Source organism: Furipterus horrens, unplaced genomic scaffold (genome assembly GCF_987537825.1).
Source record: "Furipterus horrens unplaced genomic scaffold, mFurHor1.1.pri manual_scaffold_3, whole genome shotgun sequence".
NCBI classification, from domain to species: domain Eukaryota; kingdom Metazoa; phylum Chordata; class Mammalia; order Chiroptera; family Furipteridae; genus Furipterus; species Furipterus horrens.
This window is the reverse complement of record NW_028327173.1, coordinates 135,372,003-135,385,540: the sequence shown is the minus strand read 5'-3', so window position 1 is coordinate 135,385,540 and position 13,538 is coordinate 135,372,003. Positions and strand designations below refer to the sequence as shown.

The window sequence follows — 13,538 nt, the reverse complement described above, 5'->3', positions numbered from 1 at the left end:
TGAATGGAAAAGACTTCAAAGACAAATGGATAGCTATTAGATAATAAATATTCTTTTCTTAAAGTTTATTTTTTACATAGACTAGATTTGCTTTGCATGTTCTTGTCTTTTGTTGGCCTTGTTGAAGGGAGAGCCAGTAGGGAAGTGTGATTCTTCCGAGTCCATAGAGCCTGAGAAAATGCAGGAAAGAGCACTGATTGCCCAGGGGCCAGGGCAGGTGTGGCACTCTTGAGGCTGGGGTCACCCTTCCGGGCCTCTCCTGAGCTCCCTTGCTTTGCCCTAACCCAAACCATAGAATGCTATGCTTTCCTACTTTATGGGGAAGGAAAGCAAAGTTCTGCGTTCAGGGACTTGGGCAAAGCCACATACAGGATTGGATGCAGAGCCAGGATGTGGTCCCCCTCTTGCCGTCACACCCTACCTTCTGCTGCAGGGGGCTGGATAAGCGCATGTGTGCAGCGTGAGTGGTGTAGACCCTGAACGAACAGCTTAAAACCTTCTGAGCGTGGGGGGAGTACTGTGGTCCTGATATTAAAAAAAACACTTTTTAATGTTTCACCCTGAAGCTAGAAAACCTCGAGATAAGAGAAAGGTAACCTGGAAAGGTATACCTGCCATATATCAACCTCTGCAAGGATGTGGGAGTCCTTGTGGAATGGTAGTCAGTGGTTAGAATAACGACCGCCGCCTTCACCTTCATTGGGCAGGTGGCAGATGGATGAAATGCCTTCTGTGTCCATGTTGAATTGAAATATCTGAAAGAGGTTTGGACATCTCTTTTTAAAACTGAATTTGGAACTTTGTGTTGTTTTCTTTGTAGCTGAGGAAACTGAGGCCCGTCTTGGGTAAGCTTGCAGCACCAGCCAGGAAAAGAGCGGGAGCTAGAATTCCTGTCTTGATCTCTACACCACTATCATTATTTCCATACCAACGTTGTGCCTGTTTTGTTGAGCCCCTCCTTAGCTTTAAGGTACTATGCAGAGCGCAGAGGTGTGTGTAGAGAAACGGGAAACTTCTCAAAGAGCATCCAGTCCAAATGGTATAAGTGGAAGATTAACCTGTGTTGTCACACAGGTCTGGTACAGAAGACTGTCATTAAGGTTCTGTGACTCAGATCACGTGTAGGAAACACAAGACACCAGGGTAGTGTCCTAATTCAAAGCTTTCTGCTCTGATTTATGTTTTTGCCATTGTATTTTGTAACTCACTTTCATTAGCATTTATCAGTGTTGTTTTATAGTCTTATTACCTTGCCTACCTTCTCCACCTGACTGAGTCATTGAGAGACAAGGTGTCTTTTTGTATCACTCGCCCCTTACCACCCAGCCCTGGGGCCTGACTTACCTGAGGCGCTTCATTTGATGCATTCTGAATGAATATATAGATTTTCATATTCAGTTGTTCTTATGTAGCTACTTGGAGCAAAGATCATTTCCAGCCAGAAATGGGACATTGAGAATTTTTGTTTTAAGGCCAAGCCTTAGGAAGATTTTCTGAACGTGTTTATGTTTAGAAAGCCGAAGCAGTGAGTCACCAGAGGGGGTAGACTTGTTACGGCGCTGCTCGTTCTCTGGCTGTCAGTGAAAGCCTACTGTTTATTTTATGAGACCCTACAATATGCAGTATTTGTGAGGCACAGTGAAATAATGTTGTGTCTCTGGGCTTTGTATGTAAAGTTCATTCAGGCCGGGCAAGTCCAGATGTGGATGGCAGGTTAACTAATACAGAGTGGGGACCATAATGATGTAAAGCTGGTGTCAGGCACTTACTGGTTTCTGAGCATTTTCTTACGCACAGTTGCAATTGTGCATCCACTGTTGTGGTGAGTTAGTTGTGCTCCTTCAAGACAGGTGCTGCGTGGCAGGGGTTTATCAGACTGTGCCCTGCCTTTGTGCCTGTGGTCTCTAGTGTCGCCGATCCATTCATCTGCCGTGCACAGTCTACTCTGGTTGCAGTAGTTGCCTGTGATTTATCTGTGACAGAGATGTTGCTTTCGAGGGAGGGCAGAGCCTTCAGTCTGTAACGAGAAGCAGGCGGCCTGTGGAATGTGATCATTTGATGCTGATGATGCCTCCACTCTGCAGCCCACTTTCTCTTTCCCAGTTCCACGTGGATGCTGCTCTGTGTGTTCAGGCTGTTTTAACACCAAATGCAATGCCTCCAAATTGTGACTGGGAGCCCCCAGCACCCTCTCTTGCTGTTGTCTCCTATAGATAATTCTTAGGGATCGAGCAAAAAGGAAAACGGACTCACGAACATGGACAAGAGTGTGGTGATTATGGGAGGAGGGGGGAAGAAGGGGGCTAAATGGTAATGGAAAAAAATTCAATGAAATTTTAAAGAAATTTTAAAAACTGAAAAAGAAAAGAAAGAAAATTCCTTTTGACAAATGCATTTTTAGATGGCAGGCATCTTCTCAAGACTCTGTGTTGTATTCCAAGAAATGCCTTTGAATTTAAAAATCATCAGAGTTGCCTGCTGGAAAGAGTATGACATTTGGAGTCATTTCGAGCCAGGTGTGGATTCGGGTCCCGTCTGCCCTGTCCTAGTCACACAAATCTGTGTGTGCAAGCCTTCAAGCGTTTCCTCTGTCCACTAGGAGTAATAACACCTTCCCACCAGGGTTTCTTGGTACTAAGTGCACAGAAAATGCTATTTAAAAAACATTAATATGTGACCTCTGAATTTGCAATCAAGAAAAACCCTTTATTACTCCATGAGGTTTCTTATACAGGTTTTCCATTTGCTCTGCCTATATGAACAGTTAAATTTTCATCACACATTTACTAAATAAGTGGATGTCTTTAAGTATCCAGATTTTTTTTTTTTTTAATGTGAAGCCTGAAGGGCAGCTTGTAGGTTTGACTCGCAGTACCCCTATTCCTGTGCAGTAGCTGAAACAGGTATGTCAGTAGCACTTGGAAATCTTATTTCTACAAATGAACTGGCAGAACAGCTAACCAGGCCAGGAAACATTCCAGCCTTTTCTGTGGAACAGTAACTTTTTGCCTTTGTAAACAATTTCATCTGTATGTCTGGGTTCTGCTCCACTATACAGAAGATGGTCCTTCTCTCCCATCATGTAGTTGATTTGGAGGGTTTCAGTGCCTACCATGTGCCCTGTGCAGTGGGCCAGGTGTTGAAGATGGACCCCCTGTTCCCTAGGGGGAAGAGGGGCCAGGTGGGGAGGCAGGAAGAGGGAGAGGAAGATTTGGTGATAGTGTTCAGGAGGAGGTGACACTGCTTAACTTGAATTAGATCAGGGGATGAAGGAGAGACCGGGAAGCAGGGAGAGGGAGACTGCTGAAGGGTTGGGGCTTGTTCCAGGCACCTATTTCTGTGTAACCAGCTATGCCGAACTCAGTAGTTTGAAACAACCACCATTTTATTTATTGCATGATTCTGTGGGTCTGGAATTTGGACAATGGTCTGTTGGGCAATTCTTCTGCCCCACATGGTATTGGCTGAGGTCGCTTGGCTAGTCTGGAGAGTCCAGCATTGCTTCACTCTCTATGGCTAGTACCTTATCAGGGTGGTTGGAAGGCTGGCCTCAGCTGGGGCTTGCAGCTGGAGTGCCTGTCTGTGTCTTCTTCAGCATGGTGGTCCCAGGCTTCTTTCATGGTAGCTCAAAGCTCCCAAGAGACACAGGGAGGAACTGCAAAGCTTTTTCAGACCTGGCTTTGGAAGTGTCAGACTGCCACTCCCTCCCCATCCTGGTGGTAAATAAGTCACTGTGGCCCACCCAGGTTTAGGGAGAGGGACTTAGACTCACCTCTCAGTGGGATAACCAATGGAAATTTTGGCCGTCTTTGATTTACCACACTGTATTCCTTGATAGGAGAGCCAGTTGAATGGAGTGGTAGGTGCGTGATGCGTGACCAGCTTTGGAGGCAAAGGTAAAATGACAGTGGATTGAAGATTCAACAGGTGTTGGAAGTGACCGAGTGGATGTGCAGTACTCTTCCCAGGTTCTTGGCTGTGAGAAGATAGAAATGGGAGTGGAGATCAGAGTAAGACTGATGATTGGAGGGATTTGCTTATTTTTCAGTTTGCTTGTTTGACTTGAGGATGGGTGAGGTGACCAATGATCCGATCTTTTCCAGATCATATTTGTGGATTTTTGTTCTACTAACTGATTAACAGTGTTGAAATTCTCTCTTGTCTTTGGTGATACAACTTTCTTCGGTCCTCATCCTTCTAAGCCTGTGGCTAAGAAGGGGTTCTTTCTATGAATGGTTGTATGTCCCAGGATCTGGCCTTGCCCTTCTTTATTCTGTATTTTTCTTAAGTAATCTCACCTACTCTCATGACTTTAACTGCCACATGTATGGAGAAAGCACCCAAGTCTCTAACTTTGTTGCCTCCTACAGGTCTTCCCTGGATGTGGTTTAATTTCCTTTTCTCTTTTTAATAATGCTATCACTCTGGCCTAGGCCAGAAGCCTATATGACATTCACTTTCTCTGTCCCTTGCTCTGTGTAGCTAAACAGATTACCAAGTACTATTGATTTTTGCCATTAAAACCAAGGTTCACCACTGTGGCTGCAAGTAAGCATCACCTGCGGACGTTTTAAAATGTGCATACCTGGAGCACAGCCCCAGAGCTACTGAATCAGGGTCTCTTCAGACTTAGGCATGCCTGTTTTTTGAAAGCCCCCCTGGTGATTCAGATGTTCATCTATTATTGAAAACAACTCTCTAAAATTTTTCTCTAATCCTCCAACTTTACTTCCATCAGCAGTGCTTTGGTTTAGGGTTTTAGTTTCCTGTAGCTACCACACAAATTACTACCAGCATGGTGGCTTAAAATAACAATTTATTCTTTCACTGTTCTGGAGGCCCCAAGTCTGGAATCAAGGCATGGGCAGGACCCTGCTGCCTCTGATGGCCTTAGGGGAGGAGCCTTCCTGGCCTCCTCCTTCTTTTGATGGTTCCAGGCACTCCTTGGCTTGTGGTTGCAGACTCCAATCTCTGCCTCTGTCTTCACACAGTTATCTCCTCCCATTCCCTGGGTCTCTTACAAAGACACTTGTCTTTGGATTTAGGGCCCACCAGTAACCAAGGAAGATCTCATCTCAAGATCTTTATTTTGACTACCTCTGCAAAAATATTTTTTTCTCCAAAAAGGGTCGCATTCACAGGTCTGGGACATGCACATATCTTTTCAGAGGCTGCTATTCAATTTACTGTACTACTTCTATGGTTAGGATAGTTCTTCCCCACCTGATCATCTTGACTCTAATCTGGCTGCCCATCCTGCGCTGTGCTGCAGTTACTTTATACAGCAGGTCTTTGAATATTGTCATTTTGTTCAATGTCATCATTTTGTTATAACGTTGATGAGATACCATAGGAACTTAACTCTCATTTATATTAATTAGCCTATAGTAAAATTGGTTTCATAATGCATCGTTTTTCTTAAAGTCACAGAACCTACTTAACAACATTACGGGAGAACTTACTGTATACCCAATCATATTGTTACAGAAACAGGGGAGTCCAAAAACAAACCCCAGAGTTTTTGGCTGGGAGATAGGCAGCAGGAAGCAGCTTTCAGGATGCCCTTGCATGCCTGGAGCTAGTGGCTGGATACATTGTTGCAAAGATCCGCTTTACTTCCAAGACTCGGGAAGATGGGAGGGATCTTGGACTGTGGGCTGATACTGGACTGTGGGCTGATACGGAAGAAGCAGACAGAGCCTTAGGAGGGTTCTGTGAATGGTCAGAACGGTTTGCAACACCGACTGCATGAGAGGACGCAGGGGGAGAGGGAGGGGAGGAAGAGAGAAGGAGCTGCGGACATTTTGGGCTGGCTCTGGCTCTAGGAGGCTCTCTCTCTCAGGCTCTCTCTGGCCCTCACGCCCTCACTCTCTGGCTCTTGTGGGCTCTCTCCATCTGGCTTGGAGCAGGGGTCTCCAGGCTGCTTTAAGAAGAGGCTCTTGCCAGGCTGCTTTGAGAAGGAGAGGAGATCCATGCGGTTTGCAGGAAGAAGGCAGTTTACAAGGAGGCTGAGAATCCAGGCGGTCCTGCATTGAGAGCTGGAGGGCACCACAGCACAGAAAGGACCTCCCCAATCAGAACTGAGTGATTGGCAGCTACTGGTAAAGCTGAACTGTGCCTAGGAAGTAGGGAAACGGTGTTTCTGACTTTCCTAAGACTGGCCAGGTCTGGGAGGGGGAGGCAGGACTTTGTGTAAATAAACAATTCTTTTCCTTTTCACCAAACTCTGGTATTGAGAGTTATGATTCTGGCGGCGGGCAATCAGAACCCTAACTAAACAGCCCGTGGGTTCTGTTTCAATCAGAGCAGCCCAGGGGTTCTGTTACAATATTAGTCCTTTGCTTAAATCTTACCAGATTCCCCATTCCCCTGAGAGTAAAAAGCCATGCCCCTTATCATGGAGTATCAGGCTGTTACAACCTAGCCCTTGCCTACCTTTTACCCTTCTTTCCCAGTATTTCCTCTCCTTTTGAACTGTATGCTCTGGAAGTACTAAATTATCTGTAGTCCTCCTTGCCTTTGTATATACTATTGCCCTGTGTTCCACACCTAGTCTTGTTCAGAGTTTAAGACAGTTCAGGCGGCATCTCCTCCGTGAAGCTTTCCTTAGTGCTACTAATGGACAAAATGACTAGTGCGCTCACCTGTGTTTTATCACACTTGGTTTTGTGCCTTTCTTTCCTTTTATCAGAGAGCTCTGTCAAGACAGGGAAGACTGATATTCATTATTGTGGCCCTGGTACTTGGTATTATAAATATTGAGTGAAGGACAGTGTAGCTTAACCTAATTTAGAAACTTGTCTCATCTTAACGTTGGTTTTCCTCTGCTACCTTAGTTATTTCGAGTAGGATTTTTTACTGATAATCATCTAAATGTATTAAGTAAGAAGTCAATGTAAGTAGACTGACATTTTATTTGCTTGACCTGCAATATTTTCATCTATGCTCAGGCAATTTAAATTAAGTGTTTCTGCATATGTTAAGGTTGACATTTCTGGTTTTTGTATTTTTCCCTTTATATTAGATATGATGTGTAAGTAGCAGAAACCAAATTGAGTTAGCTGAAACTAAAAAGAATTTCATGAACAAGAGTCAAACTGTGTCTGGGCCCTGGGAAGCCCTCATGGGTCCACCCTTTTCATCTCTCTGCTACTTGTCTCTGTGCATCTGCTTCAGTCCAGACTGCGACATCCCCACAGCTCCGGTGCTTGTGTTGTACAGCTCTAGCATCCACAGAGACTGGCTGGGTGTCTCTGTCCTGTTTTTGTGTTTTCTGGGATGAGACTGTCTTTGGCCAGCTTGGACTAGATGCCCACCTCCAGCCAGGGCAGTGCAGATGGTGTTGCCCTGGCCATTTCATTCACCCGTGGTGCTGGGGCTCTCTTAAGTAGTTAAGGGATAGATTTCCAAGAACGAAGTGTTGTTGACAGCAGGTCCCTAAAGAGTGTCTGCCATATTCTTACTAGGTAAGATCCTGTTGACCAGCAGCAGATGGTTGAGAGGAAGATGCATCAGAGAGCCAGGGAAGCATGAGGGGCGCAGGAAACCTTGCCAGATTTTGTACCAGTTGCCTGTGGTCCACAGTGGTGAAAATGGTCTTCTGAATTGTGTAGAGTCCTGGCTTTAATTGATTCACATTCCTCTTATTACAGAATGTTCACCTTGATTTAAGGGATATGAAAATATATTAAAACATAGTGGGTTTATAGTGGTAGTTTATTCACAGGTATGTACATTATACTAATAATCACAAACATGTTTTAAATAATGCACATTATTCTGATCTTGCTGCAGAAAAAGGAGATGAATACTTGAAATAAATTATCTATATTATAGAGACATTTTTGTATAGCTGACACTCCTTTGTGATGGCAATGGTAACAGATGAAAAGCACAGCAGGAATAACTTCTGGTGATAATTTAAATCATTGTCATACTGTCGCTACGCAATTGTAAAACAAACACACAAAAACACTTGGTTTCAACTTTTACTGTTCTCAGTGGGCCTGATGTCCTTTCTCTGCCATACTGGCCACCGTGCCCTTTCTTGACAAAGGCAAGGGTGTTAGGACAGGGACTGTTACCAGATGTGCTGCCCCTGACTTTGGTGTTCTGAAGGAGCCCTGGAGCTGTCATACTTATCCATGTAAATATGACCTTCTTTCAGTTCTCTTGGAAAGAATTGCCAAGGGAGAGGGGAAGAATAGCCATGTCAGTGTGGCAGCTTGTGACAGCAGTCAGAACATACAAGAACCGATTAATCCAGAGTTTGAAAATTCAGCTGAAGACAGAAAAGCAACCTGCAATCCTGCATTTGTTTCAAACACTGGTATTAGCTTAAGGTATTAATACAGGGAATCTGCTTCAGGGCATGAGGTGTTTTCCAGGTGACTTCTTATATTATTATTTGACAGTTTGTGGACTAAAACTCATCTTTTTTACCTTCAGGCCATTTTGTGGGCAACCTTCCGGTAGTCATATTTTATGTTTAATTTTTATAAGCTATTTTTTGGCTCACCTGAGTATGTGGGGCTCAAATAGAAATGGGAATGAGCGTAGAGAATTCAGAACTTATAAGAATGCAAGTAACTAAGTTTTGGTCTTCTTACAAATAAAGATCCTCCAGACATTAACATGATTTGAGAGTGAGAGATGAGGTTTAATTAATATGCCATTTTCTAACTAGTTCATTTAAAAATATTTCTTAAACGTTTCTCTGGGGTGCATTAGAACAGCGCTTGTTGAATGGAGCCAGCGCTAATACAGCCTGTGTAGAATTCTCACTTGCTTATTTATATGCTGTCTCTTTCCAAAAAGATGTGAAGAGTCTGATTTTACAGGATAGGAAACCTGTAATTACCTTGTGCACCAGTCCTAAATTAACTTTCTGGAAGCATCTGACTTTCGCTATAGCTGACGTCTGTTTTGCAGCCCTTTCCTTTTGTGGGGTGTTTAGTGGGCAATTCTTTATGACCATTCCTCTCTTTTCCCTGTTCTATCTAACTTTTCTTCTTAAAACTTTTAAAACATCCTTGAATGAGTGAACTCTTTCATCTTTGTTTATAGGTACAATGGTGCATTACCTAATGGAGACAGGGGCCGGAGGAAAAGCAGATTTGCTCTCTATAAACGACCTAAGGCTAATGGAGTCAAACCCAGCACGGTCCACGTGATATCCACGCCACAAGCATCCAAGGTAGGTGGTCCTGGACCGCTGGGAGGGCTTGGCAGACAGTAACTCATGGTGATTTTCTTGTTACTCCTTGTCCTTTCAGTGTTATTTCTCTCTGGGACAGTTTCTCAACCATTTGAAGCTGGATAAATCTTGGTTGTGAAGTGCTGTCCTGTGCATTGTATGATATGTAGCAACATCCCTTCATCTAGTAGATGCCTGTAGCATATCAGTCCCCCCCCCCCCCCACCAACTGCCACCAACATTGTGACAACCAAAAATGTCTCCAGACTTTGCAGAATGTCCCCTGGAGGGTCGAGTGAGCAAATCCCTCCTGCCCACCTCATAAACCACTGCTTTAGGTTATAGTGATTATATATATTTAGGTTATGTATCAATTTAGAATAGTTGTGGTAGGAAGATAAATGATGTTCTTTAGTCTAAGGAGTGTTTTTTATTAACTCTTGGTATAAACTTCATTAAGATTTATTTTCCTTCTGCTAATTGAGTAGTGGGTGTTTTCACATAATTTTCACTAATGTGGAATTGAATTTGTGTAATTATTAAAAGGATTGAAAGTAAACAGAGCTAAATGCTATAAGAAGTCTACACATATTTCCTATCATAAATTTAAAGCGAATAAAATGTTAATTTTTAGAATTATTTTATATGCTCTGATATAAAAGTGGGGACATGAATCTCAGTTTCCATTTTGGTTGATCTGTTCTTCCTGTTTGATGACAGTTTTCCTTTTAATTAAATAAATTCTTTTATGTATAATATAGTTTCCTTTTCTATAAAACAATTAGATTTACCTGAAGTATTTCATATGGAGCACTGGCTGTGCATGTTTATCATCGTGGGTTAGACCATCTGGAATAAATAAGAGACTTGATTCTCATTTTTACTGAAAACCCATGTTCAAAGAGAAATGAATGACTTCATAGAAGCACATGTGGTATTTATACTCAGTCTTAGAAACAGATCACTTTTGTTAATGTTTTTATTTTAAAAGCTCCTGTGGTTGTTTCTGAAGCTGTGCCTGGGAAAAGTTTGCTAGAATGTACCAATTAAAATTGTCTCACATTAATGAGGGAATGGTTAGGCAAGGAAGTATAAGGCTCCAAAGAAATAGGAAAAGAGAGATTAATATTTAGTGGCAAAGTTTTTGTCTAGAGAAGGGGGAATAAAGTAAAAGTTTTAGGAAGAGAAGGACATTTTGTCAGGAAAACAAAGAAAATTGGGCTTACAAAGATTCTGAGAAATGGAGGAAGTGAAATAGCAGCAGAATCTGCGAAAGTCAAGGAAATATGAGAAACATTTTATAGTCCAAAAATCTTTGGTGTGGAAGAACACCAAGACAAGTGTTTTCTAAGCATGGGATGAGTGCCAGAATATCTTGACATTATCGACATGGTCCTTATAATATTGTCTATATGTTGACATTTATTTTTCTTTCCTCTGGCTTTGTACCTTTTTTTATTACATTAACTTTTCTTCTTTTAATCTCAGATTTTATTTTAATACAATGGCTTTAGATATTTTTAAAAATTTTATAGAAATCTTTGATTACTCAGGCTTCATGTTATGATACAATATGAAAATTAGATAGTATTAGAAGGTCAGTGGCTCTTATTCATTACCCATCTCTGTCTGCTCCAGTTTTAGCTTTTTATGTTTTATACTTATGACTGCATTTTACCTGATGTCGTTTTAGATTATAAATCTCTTGCTAGTTGTCTTTCTAAATCTGTGTTTAAAAATATCAGCCATAATACTAATAGCAAGGCAACTTGGGTTTTGGTCTTGACCCTCTCCTCTTGTAACCTAGGAAAAATATATCCTCGTTTACAAAATGAAAGGGTTGGCTATAGGCAGGAGCCACATTGAATCAGATAAGATACTTTGGTGATAAGGAACATGAATGATTCTGGCATAAAAATTAAAAAAGCAAAAATGGAGAAATTATTAAAGGGTAGTGAGAGAATAGCTCTCAGAAATGGGGGAAAGTTGAGTAACTAGGTTTTGTGAGAACCTGGGTATCAAAATGCATTAACGTGGATTTTCTTTCAAGGGTGTTGTAAAGTGACTTGGCTCCAGCTACCTCCTATCTCTTTTAAAGGTTTTAAATTCTTAGGAAAGAGAATCTGATAGGCCTGGTCTAGGTCAGTCAACCATGGTGAAAGGAGATGAGTAGACCAGACATATTTATTGCGAGCTGATGAACTGCCCTGTACGACCTGTCCCTCATGCATCTTATTCATTTTCGTACCTGCAGGTTGAGAACCTCGCACCTAGTATTCCATCCTTCTCTAACCTAGCACCTTAGTCACAAACTCCTCACTCCTGTACCCACCCAGACTCCCATCCCTGATCAGTTCTGCCCTTCCACCCCAGCTGCTACCGTCTCTGTTGGCACCCTTGTCAAAACCCCTTACATATTTGACTTAGATGGTCCTCTTACTGCTACAATTTAACTGAGTCCTGGTTTTTATTGATGTGCTCTTTTTACTCTTTTTTTTCCACCTTTTCCTATTCCTGGAACTAGAAATGATTTCATTCTATTTCCATTTCAGTCTCCCTTTTAACCATACATTATTAACTTAAGCTGCCCTAATCCTACTCCTGACCTCACTGACCTAGAGTTCACTCTTCTGCATCTTCCAGTGATTCAGCACCTAGGCAGGCCCATCTCTGTTTCTCCCCAACACCTGTTTAAACATAAATTAGCATCCATGATTCATACAGTGCTTTAACTCAGTTTCAGAGACTGTCACTTCCTTTCCACTTTTCCCACTGTCATTTGAAAGGGACCATAATCTCTACTGTGTTTAGCTTTAGCTTCTTATCCCATCAAGACATCTGGCTCTTTCGCCTGTCCTTATTTGCCCCCATTGTTAGCCCACTGGACTTTTCCATCTGTGTTGCTGACTTCATCCCACATTCCCTTTCCCCAGTACCTTTTGGCACTGCTCTTTGTGGATTTGTGGGACCGGGCCCTGCCAAACCCCACTGGGTTGTTTTTCTTTCTCTTGCTCACCTCATTTCCCACTGGAGTGCCATGGTATGTGGTGGTACTTGGCAAAAGCTGCTTGTCCTCAGTCAGCAGTGGTTTGTCTGCCCTGGAAGTTCTGATTCTGCAGAATTGATCAGGAAAGGGTCGTTTTTGAGTGAAGTTCTAACAGTGAGAGCTAGAACGGTAGTTGTGCTTACCGTGGTTCCATTTGAGCACTTGGCCTTCTGACTGTTATTTCTTCCCTCTGCCCTAGTCACATCCTCTGCCCCACAGTCTTGGGCAAACAAGGGAGTGCGCCTTTGCTGATGGCAGCGGCCGCTGGGAGACGGGAGCTCTCAGTCTTCTGTGCATGCCAGTGTCCGAGCTAAGTCAGGTGAGGATGGCAGGGCGTGCGGCTATTGGGTAATCTCTAGCTGTGTAATCCTCGGTTGTGTACATATTTGCTCTTGCAATGCTAATACTCAGAGAGATTTCACTTAAAAAAAAAGACAACCCTTCAGTCCTGTTTTACTTTTGGTGTGTATGTTACACAGACGTAGGGTATTTAGCAATTTATTCATCCATTCGTTTCCTCACCAAATATTTATCTAGCTAGTTCTTTCTGTGTCCAGGTATCATGTTAGCTATTAGATACACTAAAGTCAACAAAAAATGCCTGCATGGAGCTAATTGTCTAGCAAGTAGGCAAACAGTAAGTAATCATGTGAGTACGTATTTAACTGCACATTGTGGAAAAGCACAGTGACGGAGAAGAATAAGGTGCGAGGGAAGACGGTACAGAATTGAAATTGGGTAGGCAGGAAAGACTGAAGGAGTGGCTTGTGAGCTGATAGCTGTAAGCTGTAGGAGGAGTTAGCCAGGAGAACAGTCACATTTGGAGCTCTCGTGAGTCTTCTGGAGAATTCGGATATTTTTCTGAGGGGAAACGTGGAAGGGACCAGCATGACATGACTGAGAGTTTACGCTGATTTATGTTTGTTCATTTACTTTTTAATGAGAGAGGGCAACTGGTTTGCTCTTACATAATCAGTAAATAGTATGATGGTGGTGGTGGTGGTGTTGCCGGAGAGGTGAATGTGTTGGTAGCAACATGGTTTAAATTTAGCAACATCACTGTGGAAAGCTCTTCCCTCCTGAGATTGTTCTATGTGGAAATCTCCTTTTTCGGTTATTTTTCTTTTCCTTTTAAATAGTGACTGAATATCACTTCGTTCCAGTTTGCATATTTCAGTATGGAAAATATCAGTGGTCTTAAAATGACATTTTAGTGAAAAATTAGGGCTATTTAATGTGATTGCTACAGCCAGGACTGCTCTTCAACTGTTTTCACTGGAGTGGCTCTCCTGTTTG

At 42.5% G+C, this 13,538-nt stretch overlaps 1 long non-coding RNA gene across 1 annotated transcript in view; it reads left to right on the top strand.

The window, feature by feature from the left end:
• Positions 1-12,555, top strand: part of LOC150015985 (uncharacterized) — a 53,112-nt gene extending 40,557 nt beyond the window's left edge. Inside the window, exons 2-3 of the long non-coding RNA XR_016510026.1 lie at positions 9,067-9,196; positions 12,442-12,555. This is a non-coding gene — a long non-coding RNA (uncharacterized LOC150015985). The remainder of the gene's footprint in view (positions 1-9,066; positions 9,197-12,441) is intronic.
• Positions 12,556-13,538: the final 983 nt, after the last annotated feature.